Below are 24,609 nucleotides of genomic sequence, written 5' to 3'. Positions count from 1 at the left end.
CATATGTTTCTAAAATAAAAGCTGTCATTTACAACCTTACTTGCGTTTCTTATTTATCTTTTTTATTTATTTTCTGGTACCGCATCAGGCCTTCACACACACACCCAGCGCTGTACACACACACACACACGGAGCTCCCAAAACTCTGCTCTGCATTCTGCACTCTCCTAGTGCTGCACTTTCAATCCAGAGCCGTAAGCAGCCTCTTGCTGCGCCTCACACACACAGGCTGAACTCAGCTTACACACACAGGAAGCTTGTCTACAGCTGTGCCTTTTTTTTTTTTCTCTCGATTCTGCAGCCTTCACCCCTTTTTTCTTCATCGCCTCTTCCGCTGACTTTCTCAATAAAACCTTATTTCTCGTGGCTTCAACTGGGCTGCTTGTCATATTTAAACATTGCTCATTTTATGCAAAAACAGCCAAAAGCACGCAGAAATAGCCAAAAGCACTGCTCTCTTCACACAGAAGCAGTCAAAACATTTATCATCTTATGCAAAAACAGTTACCTCAGAACATTTTTCTCATCTCATGCATAAGGCCCTTGACCTTAAAAATCCAGGGAGCTCTCTTTAGCCTCCCCTTCCCTTAACACAAAACCAGGTCCTTGACCTTAAAATCCAGGGAGCTCTCTTTAGCCTCCCAGGCCCTTTCAGCCCGTACCAGGTCCTCGACCTGTACTCTTTAAATTTAGGGAGCTCTCTTTAGCCTCCCAGGGCCTTAACCCAAAAACCAGGTCCCTGACCTGTAGAATTTTAGGCTTCCCACACCTATGGACTCCAACCAAGCTTTATATAACCTCGTTATATTTTCTATTCACTCGTCAGTAAATAGTGTGGTCAGCCACGACCTGGAAAATGGAATTTAGGACCTTGTCCTGGGCCTCCAACCCTTCTTTAAATGGAATTTAGAGCTTATTAATGCTCTGGGCCTCCAACCCTTCTTTAAATGGAATTTAGAGCTTATTAATGCTCTGGGCCTCCAACCCCTATGGAATTTAGAGCTTATTAATGCTCTGGGCCTCCAACCCCTATTTCTGTACTATTTCCTTTTCTCATTTACTCATTAAACCATTAGAAAATCCTCATTTCATTTCACCATTAAACCATTACAGAAAAATCTCTTATTCTTTCTGCACTTGTCTCCACTTTCTTCTCCAACTATTATTTTAGGACCACAGCTACTATGATTCTGGACACAAAGACTTTGGATAAATCCAATGAGCAGATTTTAGAAAATAAGGTTCTGCTCACCTTGTTTTCCACCGCGGTGTTCTGTGCCAAGATCGTTCACTGGGTCGGTTGGTCAAATTGTCCTCCAAAAACTCCTTTTTCTTCAAAAAGAAAAAATCCTGTTCGTGACGCCAAATTTGTTGGTCTTTCTTCTGCTAGACCAAGCACGGGTACGGAGAAGATGGAGTTAAACACCTTTTAAGTTGACAGAACGTGGAGACAAATGATCAGAAGTCCATTCACTGTTTCACCGCTCATGAGGGGGAGAGCCTTTGCAACATACAGCCGGTCCCGCGACCTGCTCCCGTCAGTTGCTTCGGACAGACTCTCGCCGTTCTGCTGAAAACGGCTGATTTTTATTGAAGATTACAGGAATGTTACATACATAGTTTGCCATACACACACGTAATTCTGCCATCATCTGCACCTGCAGACGCACGTCAGCTAATAGCCTTGTTAATGAAAGACCAATTCATCCCAAGGACATGCAACCTTGAGATGATCAGGACACATCCTGCAACATCCTTTGCTAACAAAGACAGTTGTTCTTGAATTGAGGAACTGAAGGAAGGAACGCTTTCACTCCCTTATGCAGCTGTTCAGCTTGAGCAGAAAAGGCACAGAGAGGTCTTTGATATTATAACAAGATTCCATGAAAAGGCATATAATAATGTATTTATGATAATATATAAGGGGCAAAAGTGAGAGATACATATTTAATCATATAAAAGAGCTTATAATAATATATGAAAGAGCTTATATGAGAGATATATATTTTCAGGCACAAACGGTTGGTGAATGTTATATAATGTCACCAAAGCTGACCTCAATGGGACTTTTCTGTAGTTGGTCACAGCGCCACCTAGATAACGTTATCCTTCGATAACTTTAAAAAACATGGTCAGAATAGCATTAAAGTTGGTCACTGTCATCACACCACCAGTGTGGTAAAGATAGAGGATTCCCTAGTGGTGAGACATAAAATATAATGGTGGGCTCAAAGGGGATGCTGAGTCAGGGTGAGTTGCGGACAAGGTGGCCGTTAGCAGTTTCTGGTGTTGGGGTGGTCGACGTTTGTGTTCTGCGGACGTGCCCTGGTGCCCCGGGCTGCCGGCCAGGCCGGAGCGGCGCGGAGCTGCGAGGGCCGAACGACGCTGCTTGCAGCTTTAATTAGGCCCGAGCAGCGAAAGCGCTGCGAAGGCCTCTTGTTTTTGCTCTGTTTATTAGGCCCGAGCAGCAAAGCGCTGCGAAGGCCTCTTGTTTTTGCTCTGTTTATTATTAGGCCCGAGCAGTGAAGCTGCGAAGGCCTATTGTATCTGCTCCGTTTATTCTTTCTTTCTTTCTTTCTTTTTTCTTCCGCGTCTTTGAATGGCCTTTAGGGGGTCTTAGCATATCCAAAAAGTCACCAAATTCTGGCTCAATATAGAAAGTGCGTGAAATTTACGTATTTCAATGGCGATGTGAAAGTTCGTAAAAAAGTGGCTGGACAGCGCCCCCTAGAAAGTGAAAAATACCCCTCTCCATAAAGCTTAGTTTATCGTACGGTTATGAAATTTGGTATACTTGTAGTACTCCACAGTCCGCACAGAAAAGTCTCTTGCAACCATGGTCAATATCAAACAGGAAGTCGGCCATTTTGGGTTGAAATGGCGATTTTTAGCCATTTTGGCCATTTCTAGGGTCTATATTTGGTTGAACAGTTTGGTCATTTTTCGCACGATTGTCTCAAAAATAGTGTGCGATCGAACAGAAGCGATGGACGATTCAAATGAGAAAATAAAATTGACTTTTCGTAAATACTGAAGGGGCGGGGCCAGGCCTCAAAGTTCGAGCACTCTCCAAAAAAATTCAAATTGCTATAATTTCATAAATGAAAGAACTACAGTTAAAGTAACTTTCTGTGGACAATCGTCATCGCCCCCCGAAGACAAATGAATGGTCGATTGATGATGTCACATAAGCCCCGCCCCCTCAGGACTTAAAAGGTCAAGTTTTACTGGGAAATTTTCTAAAATTCGCCCTTTCAAATAATCATCCCAAATTTGTACCAGGTAACTGAAGACAAGTTGGGGTTGCTTGGCGTCACTTTCTGGGAGTTTTCTGCAGAAGGCGGGGCTGTGGCGGCACGGCGAAGTCAGGCGTACCACTTAGGCCTTACGTTTGCCTCCCATTTCGTCATTTCTAAAGATATCGCCTTGAAACTTCTTGGGAGTGATCCTAGTCCTGCCCCCCAAAAAATGGGATGTGAAAATCCGGTGGGCGTGGCCTATTTTCTGAAATAGCGCCCCCTAGGACCATTAAAACTGTCAGCCCCAAGCCATGCTTTGACTGAGGATTACGAAATTTGGTACACTAATGTGGGGTCTCAGGACCTACAAAAAAGTCTCTTGGAGCCAAGAACCAAGTCGCACAGGAAGTCGGCCATTTTGGTCCAAGTACTCGATTTAGTGGTTTTCGCACACGTTGTTTGGAGAGTGTTGCACCATCGCCCTTTTCACCAATCACCTTCAAACTTCTGCTATTGACTCTTAAGACAAAGGGGAAAAAATTCAACCTACGGATTTTAAATAAGTATAAAGGTGTGGGCGTGGCTAAGCCTCAAACTTTGACCTGTCGCCACGCCACTCTTTTTTTCACAGCTCCCTATTGGACTCCTTTTAACCAATCACCAGCAATCACTGGTAAATAGCAGCAGACAAGTTGAGGTCACTTGGTCTATAGTACTGGCAGGTTTCGAATAAAGGCGGGGCTTTGGGATCATGGCGAAATTCACCATCACGCCATGGAAATACGTTTGTCTCTCATTTCTTCAATCATTGTGACATCACCACACAATTTCTGATGAGTGATCTTACTCTGACCCCTAATAGAATTGGACAGCTGAAGTTTGTGGGCGTGGCCTATTTTCTGAAATAGCGCCCCCTAGGACCATTAAAACTGTCAGCCCCAAGCCATGCTTTGACTGAGGATTACGAAATTTGGTACACTAATGTGGTGTCTCAGGACCTACAAAAAAGTCTCTTGGAGCCAAGAACCAAGTCGCACATGAAGTCGGCCATTTTGGTCCAAGTACTCGATTTAGTGGTTTTCGCACATGTTGTTTGGAGAATGTTGCACCATCGCCCTTTTCACCAATCACCTTCAAACTTCTGCTATAGACTCTTAAGACAAAGGGGAAAAAATTCAACCTACGGATTTTAAATAAGTATAAAGGTGTGGGCGTGGCTAAGCCTCAAACTTTGACCTGTTGCCACGCCACTCTTTTTTTCACAGCTCCCTATTGGACTCCTTTTAACCAATCACCAGCAATCACTGGTAAATAGCAGCAGACAAGTTGAGGTCACTTGGTCTATAGTACTGGCAGGTTTCGAATAAAGGCGGGGCTTTGGGATCATGGCGAAATTCACCATCACGCCATGGAAATACGTTTGTCTCTCATTTCTTCAATCATTGTGACATCACCACACAATTTCTGATGAGTGATCTTACTCTGATCCCTAATAGAATTGGACAGCTGAAGTTTGTGGGCGTGGCCTATTTTCTGAAATAGCGCCCCCTAGGACCATTAAAACTATCAGCCCCAAGCCATGCTTTGACTGAGGATCACGAAATTTGGCACACTAATGTAGTGTCTCAGGACCTACAAAAAAGTCTCTTTGAGCCAAGTACAATGTCGCACAGGAGGTCGGCCATTTTGGTCCAAGTACTCGATTTAGTGGTTTTTGCACACGTTATTAGGAGAATGATGTCTCGTCGTCCTTTCCACCGATCACCTTCAAACTCCTGCTATATACTCTTAAGACATAGAGGAAAAAATTCAACCGTCGGATTTTAAATAAGTATAAAGGTGTGGGCGTGGCTAAGCCTCAAACTTTGACCAGTCGCCTTTACGTTACTTGACTTAATAACTCCCATGTGCATGATCAGATCAATTTCAAACTTTGTCTGTGTGATCACTGACCACATCTGAAGACAGTGACAATGTGGACAGCTGACATCACCTAAGCCCCGCCCCCTGACTACAGGAAGTCTACTGTTTTATGGTGAAATGCTCATATTTGTCCCCTCTAATTTAGTCAACATGACACTAAGGTCATGCACTGTCTTCATGATGTTGTAATGACCATTCAGATCTGATAGCTTTTCAGAAAGGGAGGGGCTTTGATGCCATGGCGATTTCTGGCGTGACGCTGTGACCTTACGTTTGACTGTAACTTCCACAAACAGCCTCCGATTTGTACCGAGACTGAACATCACATCACCAGTGTGGTAAAGATAGAGTATCTCCTAGTGGTGAGACGTGTAATGGTGGGCTAAGAGGGGATGCTGAGTCAGGGTGAGGTGTGGACGAGGAGGCCGTTCACGGTTTCTGGTGTCGGGGTGGTTGACTTTCTGTTCTGCCAGACGTGCCCTGGTGCCCCCGGCTGCCGGCCAGGATGGAGAAGCGCGTAGCTGGGTTTGGAGAGCGTCTGGGATGGAGCGGAGGGGGTGCGGAAGGAGGGCGAGCAGCTTCGCTGCGAGGGCCGAACGACGCTGCTTGCAGCTTTAATTATTTTTTATTATTCTTAGCCCGCTTTGAACGGCTTTTTGGGGACCTTAACATACCCCAAAACTCACAATATTTTGCACACTTGTCAGGCCTGGTGAAAAATTTGATATTTTAAAGGTCCCAAAAAAATCGCAAAGAAAATGGCTGAACAGCGCCCCCTACAAAGTGAAAAAAAAACCTATCCATAAAACTTAGTTTATCGTACAGTTATGAAATTTGGTACACTTGTTGTACTCAACAGTCCGCACAGAAAAGTCTCTTGCAAGCATGGTCAATATCAAACAGGAAGTCGGCCATTTTGGGTTGAAATGACGATTTTTAGCCGTTTTTGCCGTTTTTAGGGTCCGTTTCTGATTGGATTGCTCGATCATTTTTTGCACGATCGTCTCAAAAATGGTGTAAAATTGCTCAGAAGGGATGGGCGAACAAAATGAGACAAAAATTCTGAGTTTTCGTATATGTTGAAGGGGTGGGGCCAGGCCTCGAAGTTTGACTACTCGCCAAAAAAATTTAAACTGCTTTAACTTCATAACTGAATGGAATAGAGTTGCCAAACTTTCTGTGGTGATTCGTCATCGACCCACAAAGTAAATTAAATGGTCGGATGATGACATCACACAAGCCCCGCCCCCTCAGGACCAAAAAGGACAAGTTTTACTGTGAAAGGTCCCAAATGGCCCCATTTCACTCAATCACCACAAATTTGTAGCTGGTAACTCAAGACAATTGGGGGTTGGTTTGCGTCACTTTATGGGAGTTTTCGGCAGAGGGCGGGGCTGTGGCGGCGCGGCGAAGTCAGGCGTACCGCCGTGGCCTTACGTTTGCCTCCCATTTCGTCATTTCTAAAGATATCGCCACGAAACTTCTTGTGAGTGATCCTAGTCCGCCCCCCCAAAAGATCTGATGTGAACATCCGGTGGGCGTGGCCTATTTTCTGAAATAGCGCCACCTAGGACCATTAAAACTGTCAGCCCCAAGCCATGCTTTGACTGAGGATTATGAAATTTGGTACACTAATGTGGGGTCTCAGGACCTACAAAAAAGTCTCTTGGAGCCAAGTGCAAAGTCGCACAGGAAGTCGGCCATTTTGGTCCAAGTACGTGATTTAGTGGTTTTCGCACACGTTGTTTAGAGAGTGATGCTCCGTCGCCCTTTTCACCAATCTCCTTCAAACTTGTGCTATATACTCTTAAGACATAGGGGAAAAAATTCAACCGTCGGATTTTAAATAAGTATAAAGGTGTGGGCGTGGCTAAGCCTCAAACTTTGACCTTTCGCCACGCCACTCTTTTTTTCACAGCTCCCTATTGGACTCGTTTTACCCAATCACCAGGAATCTCTGGTAAATAGCAGCAGACAAGTTGAGGTCACTTGGTCTCCAGTACTGTAAGGTTTTGAAAAAAGGCGGGGCTTTGGGAGCATGGCGAAATTCGCCATCACGCCATGGAAATACGTTTGCCTCTCATTTCTTCATTTATCATGATATCACCTCGAAATTTGTTGTGAGTGATCCTAGTCTCACCCCCAATAGGAATGGTCAGCTTAAGTTTGTGGGCGTGGCCTACTTTCTGAAATAGCGCCCCCTAGGACCATTAAAACTGTCAGCCCCAAGCCATGCTTTTACTGAGGATTACGAAATTTGGTACACTAATGTGGTGTCTCAAGACCTACAAAAAAGTCTCTTGGAACCACGTGCAAAGTTGCACAGGAAGTCAGCCATTTTGGTCCAAGTCCGCGATTTAGTGGTTTTCGCACACGTTGTTTGGAGAGTGATGCTCCGTCGCCCTTTTCACCAATCTCCTTCAAACTTGTGCTATATACTCTTAAGACATAGGGTAAAAAATTCAACCGTCGGATTTTAAATAAGTATAAAGGTGTGGGCATGGCTAAGCCTCAAACTTTGACCTTTCGCCACACCACTCTTTTTTTCACAGCTCCCTATTGGACTCCTTTTACCCAATCACCAGGAATCTCTGGTAAATAGCAGCAGACAAGTTGAGGTCACTTGGTCTCCAGTACTGTAAGGTTTTGAAAAAAGGCGGGGCTTTGGGAGCATGGCGAAATTCGCCATCACGCCATGGAAATACGTTTGCCTCTCATTTCTTCATTTATCGTGATATCACCTCGAAATTTGTTGTGAGTGATCCTAGTCTCAACCCCAATAGAAATGGTCAGCTTAAGTTTGTGGGCGTGGCCTACTTTCTGAAATAGCGCCCCCTAGGACCATTAAAACTGTCAACCCCAAGCCATGCTTTTACTGAGGATTACGAAATTTGGTACACTAATGTGGTGTCTCAGGACCTACAAAAAAGTCTCTTGGAGCCACGTGCAAAGTCGCACAGGAAGTCAGCCATTTTGGTCCAAGTACTCGATTTAGTGGTTTTCGCACACGTTGTTTGGAGAGTGATGCTCCATCTCCCTTTTCACCAATCACCTTCAAGCTTCTGCTATACACTCTTAAGACATAGAAAAAAAATTCAACCGTCAGATTTTAAATAAGTAGAAAGGTGTGGGCGTGGCTAAGCCTCAAACTTTAACCTGTCGCCATAACATTACTTGACCTGATAACTCCCATGTACACGATCAGATCTATATCAAACTTTGTCTGTGTGATCACTGACCACATCTGAAGACAATGACAATGTGGACAGCTGACATCCCCTAAGTCCCGCCCCCTACTACAGGAAGTCTATTGTTTTATGGTGAAATGCCCATGTTTGTCATGATCTGAAAGCTTTCCAGAGCCCCTAGATAAGTTTAACCTACAATAACTTCAAAAAACGTGGTCAGAAAAGCATTACAGTTGGTCTGTGTCATCACACCACCAGAGTCGTAAAGGTAGAGTATGCCCTAGTTGTGGGACGTGTAATATAATGGCGGGATAAGAGGTGATGCTGAGTCAGGGTGAGGTGCGGATGAGGTGATCGTTTGCGGTTTCTGGTGTCGGGGTGGCTGACGTTTCTGTTCCGCAGATGTGCCCTGGTGCCCCGGGCTGCCGGCTAGGCCGGAGCGGCGCGGAGCTGCGAGGGCCGAACGACGCTGCTTGCAGCTTTAATTAGGCCCGAGCAGCGAAAGCGCTGCGAAGGCCTCTTGTTTTTGCTCTGTTTATTTTTATTTATTATTCTTAGCCCGCATTGAATGGCTTTTTGGGGACCTTATCATACCCCAAAACTCACAATATTTTGCAAAGATGTCAGGCCTGGTGAAAAATTTGATATTTTAATGGTCCCAAAAAAATTGCAAAGAAAATGGCTGAACAGCGCCCCCTAGAAAGTGAAAAAAACCCTCTCCATAAAGCTTAGTTTATCGTACAATTATGAAATTTGGTACACTTGTAGTACTCACCAGTCCGCACAGAAAAGTCTCTTGCAAGCATGGTCAATATCAAACAGGAAGTCGGCCATTTTGGGTTGAAATGGCAATTTTTAGCCGTTTTTGCCGTTTTTAGGGTCCGTTTCTGATTGGATTGCTCGATAAATTCTCGCACCATCATCTCAAAAATTGTGTCAAATTGCTCAGAAGGGATGGGCGAACAAAATGAGATGAGGATTCTGAGTTTTCGTATATGTTGAAGGGGCGGGGCCAGGCCTCAAAATTTGACTACTCGCCAAAAAAATTTAAATTGCTATAACTTCATAACTGAATGGAATAGAGTTACCAAACGTTCTGTGGTCATTCGTCATCCACCCACAAAGTAAATTAAATGGTCGGATGATGACATCACACAAGCCCCGCCCCCTCAGGACCAAAAAGATCAAGTTTTACTGTGAAAGGTCCCAAATTGCCCCATTTCACTTAATCACCACGAATTTGTAGCTGGTAACTCAAGACAAGTGGGGGTTGCTTGGCGTCACTTTATGGGAGTTTTCGGCAGAGGGCAGGGCTGTGGCGGCGCGGCGAAGTCAAGCGTACCGCCGTGGCCTTACGTTTGCCTCCCATTTCGTCATTTCTAAAGATATCGTCACGAAACTTCTTGTGAGTGATCCTAGTCCGGCCCCCCAAAAGATCTGATGTGAACATCCGGTGGGCGTGGCCTATTTTCTGAAATAGCGCCCCCTAGGACGATTAAAACTGTCAGCCCCAAGCCATGCTTTGACTGAGGATTACGAAATTTGGTACACTAATGTGGTGTCTAAGGACCTACAAAAAAGTCTCTTGGAGCCAAGTGCAAAGTCGCACAGGAAGTCGGCCATTTTGGTCCAAGTGTGCGATTTAGTGGTTTTCACACACGTTGTTTGGAAAGTGATGCTCCGTCGCCCTTTTCACCAATCGCCTTCAAACTTCTGCTATATACTCTTAAGACATAGAGGAAAAATTTCAACCGTCGGATTTTAAATAAGTATAAAGGTGTGGGCGTGGCTAAGCCTCAAACTTTGACCTTTCGCCACGCCACTCTTTTTTTCACAGCTCCCTATCGGACCCATTTTACCCAATCACCAGTAATCTCTGGTAAATAGCAGCAGACAAGTTGAGGTCACTTGGTCTCCAGTACTGGAAGGTTTTGAGAAAAGGCGGGGCTTTGGGAGCATGGCGAAATTCGCCATCACGCCATGGAAATACGTTTGCCTCTCATTTCTTCATTTATCGTGATATCACCTCGAAACTTGTTGTGAGTGATCCTAGTCTGACCCCCAATAGAAATGGATGGCTGAAGTTTGTGGGCGTGGCCTATTTTCTGAAATAGCGCCCCCTATGACCATTAAAACTGTCAGCCCCAAGCCATGCTTTGACTGAGGATTGCAAAATTTGGTACACTAATGTGGTGTCTCAGGACCTACAAAAAAGTCTCTGGGAGCCAAGTGCAAAGTCGCACAGGAAGTCGGCCATTTTGGTCCAAGTTCTCGATTTAGTGGTTTTCGCACACGTTGTTTGGACAATGATACCCCGTCGCCCTTTTCACCGATCACCTTCAAACTTCTGTTATATTTTCTTAAGACAAAGGGGAAAAAATTCAACCGTCGGATTTTAAATAAGTATAATGGTGTGGGCGTGGCTAAGCCTCAAACTTTGACCTTTCGCCATTACATTACTTGACTTAACAACTCCAATGTGCATGATCAGATCTATATCAAACTTTGTCCGTGTGATCAATGACCAAATCTCAAGACAACGTCATTGTGGACAGGTGACATCACCTAAGCCCCGCCCCCTGACAACAGGAAGTCTATTGTTTTATGGTGAAATGCCCATATTTGTCCTCTCTAATTTAGTCAACATGACACTAAGGTCAGGCACTGTCTTCATGATGTTGCAATGACCATTCAGATCTGATAGCTTTCCAGATAGGGAGGGGCTTTGATGCCATGGCGATTTCTGGCATGACGCCATGACCTTACGTTTGATCGTAACTTCCACAAACAGCCTCTTATCTGCACGAGACTGAACATGGCAATAAACAATCATGCCCTTTAGCCAATGAGACACAAATGGTTGGTGAAATTCGTATAATAACACCACAGCACCCCCTACACAACATTAAAACTGTGATAACTCCTACAGACGAGGTCGTAACTGCACCAAACTTGGTGTGCTCAGAGGGGATGCTCAGTCAGGGTGAGGTGCGGACGAGGTGACCGTTAGCTGTTTCTGGTGTCGGGGTGGTCAAAATTTTTGTTCCACGGACGTAACCTGGTGCCTCGGGCTGCCGGCCAGGCCGGAGCGGCGCGGAGCTGCGAGGGCCGAACGACGCTGCTTGCAGCTTTAATTATTCTTTCTTTCTTTATTATTCTTAGCCCGCTTTGAACGGCTTTATGGGGACCTTAACATACCCCAAAACTCACAATATTTTGCAAACTTGTCAGGCCTGGTGAAAAATTTGATATTTTAAAGGTCCCAAAAAAATCGCAAAGAAAATGGCTGAACAGCGCCCCCTACAAAGTGAAAAAAAACCCTCCCCATAAAGCTTAGTTTATCGTACAGTTATGAAATTTGGTACACTTGTAGTACTCAACAGTCCGCACAGAAAAGTCTCTTGCAAGCATGGTCAATATGAAACAGGAAGTCGGCCATTTTGGGTTGAAATGGCGATTTTTTGCCGTTTTTGCCGTTTTTAGGGTCCGTTTCTGATTGGATTGCTCGATCATTTTTCGCACGATCGTCTCAAAAATTGTGTAAAATTGCTCAGAAGGGATGGGCGAACAAAATGAGACAAGGATTCTGACTTTTCGTATATGTTGAAGGGGCGGGGCCAGGCCTCGAAGTTTGACTACTCGCCAAAAAATTTTAAATTGCTATAACTTAATAACTGAAAGGAATAGAATTACCAAACTTTCTGTGGTCATTCGTCATCCTGCCACAAAGTAATTTGAATGGTCGGATGATGACATCACACTAGCCCCGCCCCCTCAGGACCAAAAAGGTCAAGTTTTACTGTGAAAGGTCCCAAATTGCCCCATTTCACTTAATCACCACAAACTTGTAGCTGGTAACTCAAGACAAGTGGAGGTTGCTTGGCGTCACTTTATGGGAGTTTTCGGCAGAAGGCGGGGCTGTGGCGGCGCGGCGAAGTCAGGCGTACCGCCGTGGCCTTACGTTTGCCTTCCATTTCGTCATTTCTAAAGATATCGTCACGAAACTTGTTGTGAGTGATCCTAGTCCGGCCCCTCAAAAGATCTGATGTGAACATCTGGTGGGCGTGGCCTATTTTCTGAAATAGCGCCCCCTAGGACCATTAAAACTGTCAGCCCCAAGCCATGCTTTGACTGAGGAGTACGAAATTTGGTACACTAATGTGGTGTCTCAGGACCTACAAAAAAGTCTCTTGGAGCCAAGTGCAAAGTTGCACAGGAAGTCGGCCATTTTGGTCCAAGTACGCAATTTAGTGGTTTTTGCACACGTTGTTTGGAGAGTGATGCTCCGTCGCCATTTTCACCAATCTCCTTCAAACTTCTGCCATCTGCTCTTAAGACATAGAGGAAAAAATTCAACCGTCGGATTTTTCAAAAGTTGAAAGGTGTGGGCGTGGCTAAGCCTCAAACTTTGACCTGTCGCCGCACCACTCTTTTTTTCACAGCTCCCTACTGGACTCCTTTTACCCAATCAGCAGGAGTCTCTGGCAAATAGCAGTAGACAACTTGAGGTCACTTGGTATCCAGTACTGGAAGGTTTCAAAAAAAGGCAGGGCTTTGGGAGCATGGCGAAAATCGCCATCACGCCATGGAAATACGTTTGCCTCTCATTTCTTCATTTATCGTGATATCGTTACGAAACTTCTTGTGAGTGATCCTAGTCTGACCACAAAGAGACATAGACAGCTGAAATATGTGGGCGTTGCCTAATTTCTGAAATAGCGCCCCCTAGGACCATTTATTTATTTTTTATTTATTTATTTTATTTTTTTTTTTTTATTAACGTGTCCTGTCTGGCTGTGAAGCAAGCAGAATTGATGTCTGAATGCTGGTAACAAGCCTTACAGTTTTACTCTCAGGTGGAGCATCAGAGCATCTGCTTTTAATGTCTCAGGTGGAGCATCAAAGAGTCTGCTTTTAATGTCGCACCTGATATTTAAAACTTTATTGTTATTGTTTTTGAATGCTTTGTAATTTCGACCAGACACGGAGACAGAGGTGAAAGAGAAAGGAAAAGAGAAAAGGTGGGGAGAGAGGGGGTTAGGTGGGGGGGGGATTCAACAAAAATAAACAATAATGAACAAGAGTCTGCTTCTAGACCTGCAAAATGAGACGAGAAAAAAGCAAAACATAACAAAAAAATGGGACACAACACCAATATAACAAAATCAAGCTATCACTGCGTCAACTTGATGAAGAAATATATAATCAATCATTGTTTAACTAAACAGTCACACGATAATATACCACAGTGCATTGAGTGCCCACCATAGTCTTAAGACATGTGTTGAACGTGCCCAAGCCCATACTTATGAGAGCACCATGTGAGCACCTGTGTGTGTACACGCGCTTGTTTATGTAAGGTTTATCTATAGGAGCGTCCAATAGAGAGTGTGAGGGACCACAGATCTGCCCCCCAAAGACGCGTAGGAGACGGGGGGGAGCTCCAAGTCCCAGAGATCCAGGCGCTGCCCCAGAACACAGGAACCCCAAGGAGCCCGCAACCAGAAAGGCCCCCGCCCCCCTCGAGAGGCACAGAGGATCGCCCCGGGGGGCCACAACCAGCAGCCGGCAGAGCCCCGGGAGATATCAGCGGCAAGTCCTCAGGCCTGCCCGCAGCCTCCCACCCCCTAGCCGGCCGAGTCCGGGACCCAGCGACCCGGGACCCAGGGGCGACCACCCCCGCCGGGGACCCAGCAGAGCCCAGGGACCCAGACCCCCCCAGGCCGCCAACGGGATTGATCAGGCAGATGCCAAAAATCTTAAACTCCCTGACCCGGGAGCCACGAACACTCAGGCAGACCAAGGCATCACACCCCCACCAGGTGTGACAGGGGGGAGGGGAGACGAAGATCTATATCATCAAAGGAGGTCCCAGGAGAAGGGAGGAGTCAAAGGCCCCACCTGACATATACAGTCATACACAAACACAGTCACACACTCCCTCCCTCATGCTCACACATGCACATACAACCAAAGACTTACAAAAATACACGCCGGACACCCATTCATGCTCCCCATACACACCCTATTCACTCTGGTCCCGGTAATGCTGCACATGGGGTACAACCACCACCGGTTACCAGAGTTTGACCCTTTCTGCTGGGGTGCTGATGAGCAGGCTCCCCCGCCCACCGCCGAGCACAGCAACCCACCACCCCAGACCCCAACCAGACGGCCAGATCTCCCTCCTAGTCTCCAGCCCCAGGTAGCCAAGCAACAACAGAGGTGTGCTAAGACCCCCTGGTCTCCCTCCACCTGCTCCAACATAGTGTTGTGTGTTAATGAGGTGTATTCTATTGCTGTGGTGAGCGGGCAGTGCGGGCATTTTCTGGCCTATGCCAGCTGATGCCACTGCACCACCCTACTTGCACCCACAGCCCTTGGTGTCTAAATGCAGTTTAAAATTCGAAGTGGGCACCGGCACTCGGGAGGAGGCTGAGAACTCCCCCTGCCAAGTGCCGTTGAATGTGCTCACTCCCAAGGCCCTAAGTGTATGTTTGCGTGGAATGTCGTCGGTGGAAGTGCATAAGGTGCAAATAAAATTGGGGGGCAGGAAGCCACAGGAATGCGGAAATGGGGTCCATACCCGCACTCCTCGACTTGTCCACCCCCCAAGGTCCTATGTGCATGTTTGTGTGATGATGTGAGGGAGCAGGAGGAGAGAAATAAACGGGGATGGGGAGGAATGGCTGGTAGGGCTTAGCCCTCCAGGGAGCCAGCTCCCCCACTGACCCCAATAGGCACCTCCGTTGTCATACCGCCGCCCAGGGCATGGAGACCCCAGCCCATCCTGCCAGGGCCCAAAGCAGCAGCATCACAGAGCCCCACAGAGCCCGAGGGAGCCGACCCAGCCCCACCCCAGCAGAATATCTATGCCCATCCCTGCATTTGCACAACTTCCAGAATATATAAGACATAAGACATCCAGGTAAGGTTGGGTCCTCCCCCTCCTGGACCTCCCCCTCCCCTGTGATGGGACAACAGAGGAGCCAGGGCCTGCCCTACGCCTCCGAACCCGGGCCAGGTACTTCTGCGTATTCCTGCCTTCTTCCCGGCAGCGTACATGTAGGGACCCGACCCCCAAGGCCCAGCCCAGATCCCCACACGGGGCCGGCCACCCAAACACCCCGAGCCCCCAGGCCCCCACCCAGACCCACCCAGGGGCAATGCAGCCGCCAGGCAGTAACCCATGGCCGCCGCCAAGACCTCCAAGGGGCCCCACTCACAACCGCCAGCAGTACACCCCCCGAGGCAACCCAAGCACCTCCAGAGGGGGGGAACAGCCCCCCAGTGCCAGACATCCCCAGTGAACCCATCCCCAGGGAACATCCAGATACTCCAAACTCAGACCCTCCACCCCCCCACCCACATCATCCCGCAGGACATCATCAACGGCCCCCCATCACCGCCATGTGATGGAACCGATCAAAGGAGCCCAGAGAGATTTATTTGAAGTGGAAGCAGAGGCTAAATCAAGTGCAATATGATCTAACAAAAGATTTCTATACTGGTTAATGCAGAGATTTTCTCTATTTTTCCAATTCAAGAGGATAGTTTTCTTAGCGATGCATATGGCAGTCAGAACCACGTGAACCAAAGATTTTTCAATCGGGACATCATCCAGGTTTCCCAGTAAACAAAGAGAGGGGGTGATTGGGATATGACATTTCAGAGACTTTGACAGGTCTTCACATACTCTACCCCAAAATTCCTGGACAGGTGGACAGGACCACAGTGCATGAACGTAATTGTCAGGAATGTTGTTTGTGCAGTGTGTACAGATGTCAGACGACACAAACCCCATCTTGAACATCCGATGACCTGTATAGTGTACTCTGTGTAGAACTTTGTACTGAATTAATTGTAAATTGGGGTGTCTGATCATTTTAAAAGTTTTTAAACAAGTTTGGGACCAGAAGTTCTGGTCAAAGCTGACTGATAGATCCACCTCCCATTTTTCAATAGGGATTGCTATTCTATCGTCTATTTTGGACAGTGTCTTATATACTTTAGACAGTAGTTTAGGGGGTTTGAGATTGCAGAAGTCTAAAACCCTTGGCGGGGTTTGTAATTCTATTTTATTGAGCTTAAATTTTTGTTTGACTACAGATTTGATTTGGTGGTATTCTAAAAAGCTATTCTTTTCTATTCCAAATTGGGAGACTATTCTATTAAATGGGATGAAGTCCAATCCTTTATATATGTTTTCCAGGTATAGGATTCCTTTATTTTTCCAGTCCAGAAGGTTCATCATTTTATTATTTTGCAAAATATCAGGATTATTCCAGATAGGTGTGCGTCTGCATGGTACTAGTGAAGACTCTGTCATTTTAAGATACTCCCACCATGCTGTCAGAGAAGTGCTGATACTAATACTTTTGAAGCCTTCATGTTTTCTTACGCTTGAGCTAATAAATGGTAAGTCTGAAAGCTCTATCGTATTGCAAATTGTCTGTTCTATGTCTAACCAGGACTCATCTAGTGGGTTATCTTGCAACCATCTTGGTATATATTGCAGCCTGTTGGCTAAAAAATAATAATAAAAGTTGGGTAGATCCAGTCCTCCTCTGTCTTTGCTCTTCTGAAGCGTTTTTAAGCTAATTCGTGGAGGTTTATCCTGCCAGAGGAATTTGGTAATTGAGGAGTCCAGAGATCTAAACCAGTCAGCTGGTGGTTTGTTTGGGATCATTGAAAATAAGTAATTTATTCTGGGTAAGACCATCATTTTAATTGTAGCAACTCTTCCCATCAGTGATATTGGTAAGGATTTCCATCTAGCAAGATCATCCTCCACTTTCTTTAAAAGTGGGATGTAGTTTAATTTGGTTAGATCTGCTAACTTGGGAGAGACATTAATTCCCAGGTATGTGATATTACCTGACTCCAGTTGAGTATTAAGTAAATTGACAAAAGAGAAATTAATTGGTAGAACTGTTGATTTTAACCAGTTTATAGAGTAATCTGAAACTTTTGAAAAAGAGTTTATCAGTTCTATTGAATGAGACAGAGACGATTGAGAATTCTGGAGGAAGAGTAAAACATCATCTGCATAAAGACTGATCTCATGTTCTATTTTATTACACTTTATCCCTTTAATACCTGTTGTTTGCCTAATTGCTGCTGCTAGTGGTTCGATAAAGATAGCAAACAGTGAGGGGGAGAGTGGGCATCCCTGCCTGGTCCCCCTCTGAAGACAGAAGCTAGCTGATATTTGGTCGTTCGTCCTAACACGTGCAATTGGCGAACTGTATAATGTTTGTAGCCAGTTTATGAAGAAGTTCCCAAAACCAAATTTATGTAAAGTTGCAAATAAGAACTTCCAGTTAACTCTATCAAAAGCCTTTTCTGCATCTAGAGATAATATACTAGTTTCTATGTTTCTACTGTAAGAGAAATCTATCAAATTAAGTAATCTACGCGAATTAGTGGACGACTGTCTACCCTTTATGAAACCAGTTTGGTCAGGGTGTATTAAGAAGGGGGTTACCTTCTCTAATCTTTTTGCCAGGGCTTTACAAATTATTTTGAGATCAACATTAATAAGAGAAATTGGGCGATAGCTGGTTGGAAATGCTGGGTCTTTGCCTGGTTTTAACAAGAGACTAATATTGGCTGAGTTCATGTTTGGCTGTAATCTGCCGCTCTCTTCGATTTCCCTCACCATTCTGAAAAATGTTGGAGCCAAAATGGTCCAGAATTCTTTGTAGAACTCTGCTGGGAACCCGTCTGGACCTGGAGCTTTCCCATTAGTCATGGATTTAAGGGCTTCCTGGAGCTCTGCTGATGTTAGTGGCGAGTCCAGGACTGCAACTTGGCTGTCTGTTAATTTAGGAAGTGTTATCCTATCAAGGAACTCATCGATCTCGTCATCTGATGGGTTTATCTGTGGTGAGTACAAAGTTTGGTAAAAGTCTCTGAAAGTGTTGTTTATTCTTTCAGGGTCATAAACTATATTCCCAGTTGAGTCTTTAACAGCAGATATGGTAGTTTTCTCTTTATTAATTTTTAATTGGCTGGCCAGAAATTTACCGGATTTATTACTATGTTCAAAGTTTTCTATTCGTAGTCTTTGTGCTAAAAATTGTGTTTTTTTGTCAATAATTCCATGAAGTTCTAATTTAGCTTTACGTAATTTGCTCAGTAACTCTTCTTCTGTGGATGTCTCTAAAGACTTAATGATTTCTTCTAACTCCTGGATACATTTATTTTCTGTTTTTTTCTTATGTGATGAGAAAGAGATTATTTTACCTCTCATCACTGCCTTTCCTGCCTCCCAGAGAATAGATGCTGATGTTCCAGGCAGGTCATTATGTTCTAAATATAAAGCCCACTCCTTTTTAAAAAATTCTATAAAACCTTCATCTTTAAGCAGTGATGTATTAAACCTCCAGTTTTTGCTTGGTGGGATTGCTTTCTTGTTTACTAGAGTTAAAGAAACCGGAGCATGGTCGCTGACAACAATAGGGTGTATCTCAGTGTCTGAAATGTCAGCCAGCAATGAGCTGCTGACTAGAAAATAATCCAAACGTGAGTGAGAGTGATGGACGTGTGAGAAAAAAGTATACTCTCTACGGTTAGGATGAAGAGATCGCCATGCATCACAAAGCCCATAATCACTCATGTACTGTTTAACTATATAAGTGGATTGCCAATTGCGCCGAGTCCCAGCTGTACTGAGCCTGTCTAAGGAATGCATCCAAAAATTAAAATCACCTCCAAGTATAAGTGGACAGTCCAAGTGTTCGGAGAGTACAGAGAAAAAATTATGAAAGAATGGAGGGTCATCAATATTTGGACAGTATATGCTCACAATACATAAGCGTTGGTTCTGTATAGTTATTTTTAACATTATAAATCTACCTTCTGGATCAGAAACTGTGTCCAGTACTGTGAAATTGATGTTTTTGTGTATTAAAATAGCTACCCCTCTTTGCCTAGAGTTATAGCAGGCAGAGAACATGCTGGGAAACTCAGGTGTTTTAAGTTCATCTGCCGATGTGGCAGATCTATGAGTCTCCTGTAATAATATTACGTCTGCTTGCATTCTTTTTAACTGATCAAAAATCTTTAATCTTTTATCTCTTGAGCCAGTTCCATGTACGTTCCATGAGACAAATCTTAGTGCACCCATAGATGTGTGTGTGAGTAGCTAAAATATGACGCCTTCATGTGAATAAGATGGAATAAGTATCTAAATGTATAAAATAGTATGTTAATAAATCACAGAAAAGTAAATAATAATAAGGATTCAACAGTGTTTGTGGTTGTATTATTTGACGCATAAATTATGATATTGTGTTGTGACTTAAATATATCCATGTGTGTGTGTGTGTGTGTGTGTGTGTGTGTGTGTGTGTGTGTGTGTGTGCGTGTTCCTGTGTGTGTGTGTGTGTGGGTCTGTGTGTGCATGTGTGTGTCTGTGTGTGTGCGTGCGTGTGCGTGTGTGTGTGTGTGTGGAGTCTGACGCAGTGTTGGAAAGTTGTGTGGTTGTGCCATACAGGTGTAAAGAAGCAGATAAAAAGAGGAAAGGAAAATACAGAAACAGGTTAAAAAAGAAGAAAGAACTAAAAAGAAAAGGTGATGGGGTGTGAGGTGATGATGAACAGGTGAACTCATCATCTAAAACACGGATCTAGCAGCTGTTTATTACTGACGTGCTCAAACCCAGTGAATCTGATAAGAAAAATAAAGGTCTGACCTGATGTTGGGCTAATACAGCCAGTCTGTCACTCCTCGCTCCTTGTAAAGTTTATTATCCACATAAAGCTTATCCACTGAGATGACAGCTCTCTTCCCATCTTGGATAAACTTTCTACGCAGCGGAAAGAGAACTCTGCGCCGATCCAGGATTTCCTTAGGAAACTGGTCATTAACGCTGAAGTCTTTGCCTTTGAGCTCTCTTCCGTGACTTTTAACCAGATCCTTCTGCTTAAAATGTTCAAATTTAGCCACGATGGGACGAGGTCGTCTGCTGTCCCCTCTTTTAGCTCCAAGGCGATGTACTCGGTCGAAGGTGATGTTTTTTACCGTTTCTTCGGGTATCTTCATTTGGGTCTGGAGAAAGTGTTTAACAGTGCGTTCGCAGTCCTCGGCCCCTCCCACCTCCTCCGACAGACCTGCAAACACCAAATTATCCCTCATGCTACGGGCCTGAAGGTCCAAAACCGTCTCCTTCAGAGTTTTGTTGTCCTGGGTGATCCGCGTCATTCCCTCCTCCAGGGAAGAAACGGACTCCCGCAGAGACGCGTTCTCAGCAGCGAGCCGCTCCACCTGCTCCTGGCTGAATTCCAGGGACTGGCGGAGGTTCTGAAACTCCTGGTGCAGAACCTCAAGCAGATGAAGACGCCCCTCAAATCCCAGAAGCCGTTTATCTATGGATTCTAATAATTCCAATATGTCCTTCCGGGGAGATGAGGCCTCAGGCGAGTCCTGAGGGCGGCTCCGCTTCGTCCCAGGTGTTTCAGGTTCACCTGCTGATTTCTTCGGACCCATAACAAATAACTCGAAAACTCCGTCAATAAAGTTCTGTAAACTTTCTAAATTTTCTTCACTTACCTCCAGATTGAGCGAGTTATACTTACCAGATTATTTTTTTGCGTTGTCAGTTTTTAAATTAGGCAAAAATGCATCTGAATTGTTTGTGAATGTTTGCTAACGAGCTGCCATCAGCTTCAAACGCTGCTGTGTCCGGTAATCGGCCGTCAGCGCATGCGCATCTCTCCTGTCCTGTCGAGCGCCCCCTAGGACCATTTAAACTAATAGCCCCAAGCCATGCTTTGACTGAGGATTACGAAATTTGGTACACTAATGTGGTGTCCCAGGACCTACAAAAAAGTCTCTTGGAGCCAATCACAAAATTGCACAGGAAGTCGGCCATTTTGGTCCAAGTACGCGATTTAGTGGTTTTCGCACACGTTGTTTGGAGAGTGATGCTCCGTCGCCCTTTTCACCAATCGCCTTCAAACTTCTGCTATATACTCTTAAGGCATAGGGGAAAAAATTCAACCGTCGGATTTTTCAAAAGTTGAAAGGTGTGGGCGTGGCTAAGCCTCAAACTTTGACCTTTCGCCATTACTTGACTTAATAACTCCCATGTGCATGATCAGACCTTTTTCGAACTTTGTCTGTGTGATCATTGACCATATCTGTAAACAATGACAATGTGGACAGCTGACATCATCTAAGCCCCGCCCCCTGACTAAAGGAAGTTATTATTTTATGCTGAAATGCCCATATTTGTCCCCTCTAATTTAGTCAACATGACACCTAGGTCATAAACTGTCTTCATGATGCTGTAATGGCCATTCAAATCTGATAGCTTTCCAGAAAGGGAGGGGCTTTGATGCCATGGCGAATTCTGGCGTAACGCCGTAACCTTACAATTCAATTTAATGGTGAGCTCAGAGGGGATGCTTAGTCAGGGTGAGGTGCGGACTAGGAGGCCATTTGCTGTTTCCGGTGACGGGATGATTGACGTTTCTGTTCTGCCAGACATGCCCTGGTGCCCCGGGCTGCCGGCCAGGCCGGAGCGGCGCGGAGCTGCGAGGGCCGAACGACGCTGCTTGCAGCTTTAATTAGGCCCGAGCAGCGAAAGCGCTGCGAAGGCCTCTTGTTTTTGCTCTGTTTATTAGGCCCGAGCAGCAAAAGCGCTGCGAAGGCCTCTTGTTTTTCCTCCGTTTATTCTTTTTTTTTTTTTATTTATTATTCCGGTGCCGCTTTGAATGGCTTTTTGGGGACCTTAACATACCCCAAAACTCACAATATTTTGCAAGCTTGTCAGGCCTGGTGAAAAATTTGATATTTTAAAGGTCCCAAAAAAATCGCAAAGAAAATGGCTGAACAGCGCCCCCTACAAGGTGAAAAATACCCCTCTCCATAAAGCTTAGTTTATTGTACAGTTATGAAATTTGGTACACTTGTAGTCCTCAACAGTCCGCACAGAAAAGTCTCTTGCAACCATGGTCAATATCAAACAGGAAGTCGGCCATTTTGGATTGAAATGGCGATTTTTAGCGGTTTTTGCCGTTTTTAGGGTCCGTTTCTGATTGGATTGCTCGATCATTTTTTGCACGATCATCTCAAAAATTGTGTGAAATTGCTTAGACGGGATGGGCGAACAAAATGAGATGAGAATTCTGAGTTTTCGTATATGTTGAAGGGGCGGGGCCAGGCCTCGAAGTTTGACTACTCGCCAAAAATATTTAAATTGCTATAACTTCATAACTGAATAGAATAGAGTTACCAAACTTTCTGTGGTCATTTGTCATCCGCCCACAAAGGAAATTGAATGGTCAGATGATGACATCACTCAAGCCCCGCCCCCTCAGGACCAGAATGATCAAGTTTTACTGTGAAAGGTCCCAAATTGCCCCATTTCACTTAATCACCACGAATTTGTAGCTGGTAACTCAAGACAAGTGGGGGTTGCTTGGCGTCACTTTATAGGAGTTTTCGGCAGAGGGCGGGGCTGTGGCGGCGCGGCGAAGTCAGGCATACCACCGTGGCCTTACGTTTGCCTCCCATTTCGTCATTTCTAAAGATATCGTCACGAAACTTCTTGTGAGTGATCCTAGTCCGGCCCCCCAAAAGATCTGATGTGAACATCCGGTGGGCGTGGCCTATTTTCTGAAATAGCGCCCTCTAGGACCATTAAAACTGTCAGCCCCAAGCCATGCTTTGACTGAGGATTACGAAATTTGGTACACTAATGTGGTGTCTCAGGACCTACAAAAAAGTCTCTTGGAGCCAAGTGCAAAGTCGCACAGGAAGTCGGCCATTTTGGTCCAAGTGCGCGATTTAGTGGTTTTCACACACGTTGTTTGGAGAGTGATGCTCCGTCGCCCTTTTCACCAAACGCCTTCAAACTTCTGCTATATACTCTTAAGACAAAGAGGAAAAGATTCAACTGTCGGATTTTAAATAAGTATAAAGGTGTGGGCGTGGCTAAGCCTCAAACTTTGACCTTTCGCCATGCCACTCTTTTTTTCACAGCTCCCTATTGGACTCCTTTTACCCAATCACCAGGAATCTCTGGTAAATAGCAGCAGACAAGTTGAGGTCACTTGGTCTCCAGTACTGGAAGGTTTTGAAAAAAGGCGGGGCTTTGGGAGCATGGCGAAATTCGCCATCACGCCATGGAAATACGTTTGCCTCTCATTTCTTCATTTATCGTGATATCACCTCAAAATTTGTTGTGAGTGATCCTAGTCTGACCCCCAATAGAAATGGTCAGTTTAAGTTTGTGGGCGTGGCCTATTTTCTGAATTAGCGCCCCCTAGGACCATTAAAACTGTCAGCCCCAAGCCATGCTTTGACTGAGGATTACGAAATTTGGTCCACTAATGTGGTGTCTCAGGACCTACAAAAAAGTCTCTTGGAGCCAAGTGCAAAGTCGCACAGGAAGTCGGCCATTTTGGTCCAAGTACTCGATTTAGTGGTTTTCGCACACGTTGTTTGGAGAGTGATGCTCCATCGCCCTTTTCACCAATCGCCTTCAAACTTCTGCTATATCCTCTTAAGACGTAGAGGAAAAAATTCAACCGTCGGATTTTAAATAAGTATAAAGGTGTGGGCGTGGCTAAGCCTCAAACTTTGACCTTTCGCCATTACATTACTTGACTTAATAACTCCCATGTGCACGATCAGATCTATATCAAACTTTGTCTGTGTGATCACTGACCACATCTCAAGGCAACGTCATTGTGGACAGCTGACATCACCTAAGCCCCGCCCCCTGATAATAGGAAGTCTATTGTTTTATGGGGAAATGCCCATATTTGTCCCCTCTAATTTAGTCAACATGATACTAAGGACATGCCCTGTCTTCATGATGTTGTGATGACCATTCAGATCTGATAGCTTTCCAGATAGGGAGGGGCTTTCATGCCATGGCGAATCCTGGCATGACGCCATGACCTTACAATTCAATTTAATGGTGAGCTCAAAAGGGATGCTGAGTCAGGGTGAGGTGCGGACTAGGAGGCCATTTGGGGTTTCTGGTGTCAGGGTGGTCGACGTTTCTGTTCCGCGGACGTGCCCTGGTGCCCCGGGCTGCCGGCCAGGCCGGAGCGGCGCGGAGCTGCGAGGGCCGAACGACGCTGCTTGCAGCTTTAATTAGGCCCGAGCAGCGAAAGCGCTGCGAAGGCCTCTTGTTTTTGCTCCGTTTATTTTTTTTTTTTTTATTTATTATTCCGGTGCCGCTTTGAATGGCTTTTTGGGGATCTTAACATACCCCAAAACTCACAATATTTTGCACACTT

This window comes from Nothobranchius furzeri, chromosome 2 (genome assembly GCF_043380555.1).
Source record: "Nothobranchius furzeri strain GRZ-AD chromosome 2, NfurGRZ-RIMD1, whole genome shotgun sequence".
Classification (NCBI taxonomy): domain Eukaryota; kingdom Metazoa; phylum Chordata; class Actinopteri; order Cyprinodontiformes; family Nothobranchiidae; genus Nothobranchius; species Nothobranchius furzeri.
The sequence above is the reverse complement of the archived record's forward strand: the minus strand, read 5'-3'. Positions refer to the sequence as shown.